Source organism: Bos grunniens, chromosome 6 (assembly GCF_055505025.1).
Source record: "Bos grunniens cultivar Pamir isolate PY7600 chromosome 6, Bosgru_T2T1.0, whole genome shotgun sequence".
In the NCBI taxonomy this organism is placed as follows: Eukaryota; Metazoa; Chordata; class Mammalia; order Artiodactyla; family Bovidae; genus Bos; species Bos grunniens.
Window position 1 is genome coordinate 45,739,105 of NC_141170.1, and position 5,695 is coordinate 45,744,799.

Below are 5,695 nucleotides of genomic sequence, written 5' to 3' on the forward strand. Positions count from 1 at the left end.
CCCGGGACACGCCCCCTCACCGCCCGCGCGCGCCCGCCGGACACGCCCCCTCTGCTGCTCCGAAGCTTAGCCGCCTGGCGCGCCCCGCCCCTGGGCGAAGCAAGCTGTGAGCCCCGGCTGCGCTGAGGGCGCGCCCAGGGTTAACCGCGCCTGGTTCTCCCAGTCTCTCACTTGAGCTCCTAGGTAAATAAAAGACCCGAGCTCCTCTTCATTTGTTGATTTCCTTCATAAACTAACAACAGAAAGTTATCTCCCAGCTCTGGAGCGCTGTTAAAAACAAGTCTACAGACTTTGACCCTTCACTTTAGGAGCATTGTCAACCGCCCTTTCAAGTCTAAAACGCTCTAAATTACCTTTCAGAATTTCTTGAAGACTCCACCCATAGCCACCCTTAACCAAGTAAGCTCCGTATTAAGCTTCTTTGGGGGGGCGGGGGGGATTACATAAAAAACAAAATCCTCGATCTGTGAGTGAGTTGTAAGAAGAAAATGTTTCTGAAAGATCATGGACTTAAATTGTGAGAATGAGGACAGTGGGGACAAATCCCTAGACGTGGAAAGTAAGCACGTCATTGCTGAACCTTCAAAGTAGTATTTCAGTATAGCATTAGAGAGGGTAGAGAAGGTGCTAAGGATGGGGAGGCTGCTTAGTAAGCAAGTTTTGGAGAGTAACTTGCTTCCACTTTTTTAAACTAGGGTAGCCATGCATGGTGGGCTGCCGTCTATGGGGTCGCACAGAATCGGACACGACTGAAGCGACTTAGCAGCAGCAGCAGCAGCCATGCATGATACCTGACACAGCAATATGCTAGAGAGAGAGAATAGTTTCTACACCCGCTTCTTTTTTGTTTTCACCAGAAATACCTTATTAGTTTGCCTTGAAACCTAGTGGCCCTCTTTAAGCCCCTTAGTATGGAATTCAAGGCCCTGGTTAACCGATCTAAGTAAGTTGGACAATCACTAGTATTACAATAAAGAGAGCAGCAAGTGCTACGAAGCTTCAGAGTTGTTATTCTGTCGCTAAGTCCTATATGATTCTTTGCAACCCCATGGACTGTAGCACACCAGGCTCCTCTGTCCTCCACTATCTCCCAGAGTTTGCTCAAATTCCTGTTCACTGAGTAAGTAATGCCATCTAACCATCTTATCCTCTGCCAACCCTTCTCTTTTTGCCTTCAGTCTTTCCCAGGATCAGGTTTTTTTCCAATGAGTTGGCTCTTCACATCAGGTGGCCAAAGTATTGGAGCTTCAACTTCAGCAACAGTCCATTCTGAATATTCAGGGTTGAGCTCCTTTAGGCTTGACTGGTTTGATCCCCTTGCAGTCTAAGGGACTCTCAAGAGTCTTCTCTAGGACTGCAATTCAAAAGCATCAGTTCTTCAGTGCTCGGCCTTCTTCATGGTCCAACTCTCACATCCATACATGACTACTGGAAAAATCATAGTCTGGACTATATGGACTTTTGTTGGCAAAGTGATGTCTCTGCTTTTTAATATGCTGTCTGTGTATGTGCTTAGTCACTCAGTCGTGTCCAGTTCTTTGCAAACCCATGAACTGTAGCCCACCAGGCTCCTCTGTCTATCAGATTCTCCAGGCAAGAATACTGAAGTTGGGTTGTCATTCACGTCTCCAGAGAATCTTTCTGACCCAGGGATCGAACCTGGGTCTCCTGAATTGCAAAAGCAGATTCTTTACTGTATAAGCTACAGGGAAGTTCATGTCTAGGTTTGTCATAGCTTTCCTTCTAAGAAGCAAGCATCTTTTAATTTCATGGCTGCAAAATCACCATCCACAGTGATTTTGGAGCCCAAGAAAACAAAGTCGGTGACTACTTCCACTTTTCCCCCCTCTATTTACCATGAAGTGTGGGACCAGATGCCATGATCTTAGTTTTTTGAATGTTGAGTTTCGAGTCAGCTTTTTCACTCTCCTCTTTTATCCTCATGAAGAGATTTTTTTAGTTCCTCTCCACTTTCTGCCGTCAGAGTGGCATCGTCTGCATATCTGAAGTTATTGATATTTCTCCCGACAATCTTGATTCCAGCTTGCGAGTCATTCAGGCCAGCATTTCACATGATGTACTCTGTATATAAGTTAAATAAGCAAGGTGACAATATACAGCCTTGTTGTACTCCTTTCCCAATTTGGAACCAGTCAGTTGTTCTAGTCCAATTCTAACTGTTGGTTCTTGACTCACATTCAGGTTTCTCAGGAGATAGGTAAGGTGGTCTGGTACTCCCATGTCTTTAAGAGTTTTCCACAGTTTGTTGTTATCCACACAGTCAAGAATATCTAGAACTTCTCACGGTAGGTGATTATACACTTGGGTTTTGGAGAATTAAAATTTCAACAAGTGGAAGATAATGGAAGGAACATTATACATGGTGAAAACAGCACACCTCAAAACCTATGTATTGAGGCCTCCTAAGTCTTTCTAGAGCTCCCTCAATTCCTTCTCTTTCAAGTCCCTTCACTGGTCTAGTTTATGAGAAAGCCTCCAGACTCTTTTCTCTCCTGGTCTACTCCTCATAGACCTGGTTCCCTAAATCTGGATGGTATGTTATTATTTTTGCAGTGTCAGATGTAAGATGGCATGAAAGCTCTAATGTGATTATCAAAGGTTTTGATTTTTAATATTAAATGCAAGCCCTCTCTATAAATCAAATTTAAGAAGTATTCATTTTCATCAACTCAAACAGAAAAAAGAAAGAAATGTGGAAAGAATAGAAAAAGAGAAAGAAAAATTAAAGAGAAGAAGAAAAGAAGCAAGGAAGCAAAGAAGGAGGAAAAAGGGAAGAAAAAACTTTTGTAGGTGTGGTATGAAATTTTCAACATTTATTCTTTTTTTAAATTTAAACTAAAATCTAACTTGGATTGCATGGCTTTTTTTTGATGCTGTAGCCCAGGGAATAAATCTGGCCTCAATCAACACTTCAAAGACATAAACTTTGTTTCCTTTTTTCATGTCCAAAAGGGCAAAAATGAAACATCTCTTTTTAAACTTACTAGATAAATGTCCTTCATTTCCTCAATCTGACTGCTTACTGGAAATGTTTTTTAATTGCAAATTTATTCCCATATATTGTGATGCAAATAAATGAATGGCAATCGACAGCTGCATTCATTTAAAATTAGCAGAGGCCCTTGTTCCAGAGATGTCATAATCAGAGTGACCCAAATCATCATGACATGAAGGCCACAGGTCAAATTCAAGGCCAAGTTACAAATCAATAGGAACTCTCCTTAGGAGAAACTGTGCTGTGAACTGGAATTCTTTTTCAAGAGGCTGTATTTTACTTTGCTGCATCCAAAATTTAAGATCTTTCACAAAATAAAGACTTTGAAAGGTGAATGAGTTCTGGTTTTCTCATTTTGAGACCATGGATTCTTTACCATATATTTAATTCATCATTTAAAATTTTTAATTATCATTGTCTTTTAAAAATTAATTTTGATTAGAGTATAGTTGCTTTACAATGATTCTATGTTCTGAGTAATATTTTTCTCTAGAGATTTATTTCACAAGCTTGATTTAATATTGTTTTTGAGTTTCCATATGCTTTTTATTCCTAACCATGTTTCATTTTTTTCTTTAGAAAAGAGCTTAATTTGACTGAACTTACATTTAATGCTACACTGAATTACAATAATCTGTTTTAAATGTTGCATTTTACTTAAAGTTGTCATTGTTTAAAAATTTGGGTGTAACATCTCCATCCTGATATTACTGGGTTTCAAGTCTATTCTTGATGTCACCAGCCAAAGAGACAGCCAAAGAGATGGCTTTGGTCTGTCAGGGACTTATGTTTGGGGGTTTTTCTCCCATTTTCCCTACATTTCCAATAGTACCTGTCACTGCTTGCACCTCTAGGAATCTCCTCCTGATATAACTGATCCTGTAGGTATCAAAACTCTGACACTGACATTTTTGCTCTCTGAGTCAGCACAATTTCTATTTCTCATTTAGTTCACAGTGAACTTACAACATAACTTAAAATATTGCTCTAGGGCTTCCCTGCAGTTCAATGGTAAATAACATGCCAACCAATGCTGGAGACACGGGTTAGATCCCTGGTTCGGGAAGATTCCACGTGCTGGTTGTATGTGGAAGATTCCACAAATAATCCCATGAACCACAACTACTGAAGCCTGTGTGCCTAGAGCCTATGCTCTGCAACAAGACAAGCCAGTGCAATGAGAAGGCTGCACACCACAACTGCAGAGTAGCCCCTGCTCACCGCAATTAGAGAACAGCCTGCACAGCAACAAAGACCCAGCACAGCCAAAAATAAATAAAATTATTTTTAAAATATTGTGTTTTGCTCTCTACAACCTTATTCTGAAACTTTGGTAAAGGTTAAAAAAAAAGTTGTGATAAATTAATCACTGCACTGGCCAAATAGGCTAGAGAACCATTTGTCCTTCCCTCTGTTACTTTGAGAAATCACTTCTCTTAAGAGGGATAATCAGTAAAGTTCTACTGTATAGCACAGGCAGCTATATTCAATATCTGAGATAATATAATGTAAAAGAACATGAAAAAGAATACATGTATATGTATAAATGAGTCATTATTGTTCAGTAGAAATTGCAAATCAACTATACTTCAATAACATTTTTTTAAAAAGAAATCATTTCTCTTGAGTTTCATCTATGAAAGGAAGAAGTTGCATTGGTGATATCTAAAATTCTTGCAGTTTAGAAATCTAAGGTGCTTTTTATTTTTGTTAAATTTTGAATCTCCTGCAGGTATTTTCTAGAAAAACTATATGCTTTTTTTTTTTAGTTCAATATACCCTAGTTTCTTCTCTGTAGCTTCATTTGTCCTCTGTAAGGAGACCCACCATTAGGCCTTCAGAACTAAAGACAGAGATTTAAGTCCTGCTCAAGTATTGTTGACAGTATCTTCATGTACCCTTGCTGCCAGTTGGGCCCCGAAACGTCTTATTCTGGTTCTGGTAACCAGAACACAGGGTCTTATCCATGATAGTATCTGCAGCTTGAGTCACAGAGGTATTCCCTAAATGCTGAGAGAGGGAAGGAGGTGAGCCAGGGAGCTCCAGAAGAACCTGAGCTCCTCCTGCTCCTGAGGGAGCCCACACCACATTTTGCATTACTCTCCCCTGTTCCTCTTCCACTCAAATCCCTGGCTTCCTTGAATCCTGGCTACTTGAAATTGCTGTTCTTTTTCTGAAAGACTGTCCAGTACCTCTCTGTCCATGCAAGCTCATTCCTTCCACTCCTGAGTCAGATGACATCTTCTCAGCCGCACTCTTTAGAATTACAGCCCCTCCCCCTCTGCACCCAATCCTATTGTCCTTCTCTGCTATTAGCGTTTATCACTAACAAACACATCTTGTGTGTTATTTTTAAATTTTATTTACCATTTTAATTTTTATCTTTCCTTACTAGAACCAAAGTCCAGAAGAGCAGAGAAAAAAAATTTTTTTAACTCCCTCCCATCTACCTCCCCATCCCACCCCTCTAGGTTGATAACAGAGCCCCTGTTTGAGTTTCCTGAGCCATACAGCAAATTCCCGTTGGCTATATTTTACATATGTTAATGTAAGTTTCCATGTTACTCTTTCCATACATCTCACCCTCTCCTCCCCTCTCCCCATGTCCATAAGACTATCCTCCATGTCTGTTTCTCCATTGTTGCCCTGTAAATAAATTGTTCAGTACCATTTTTCTAG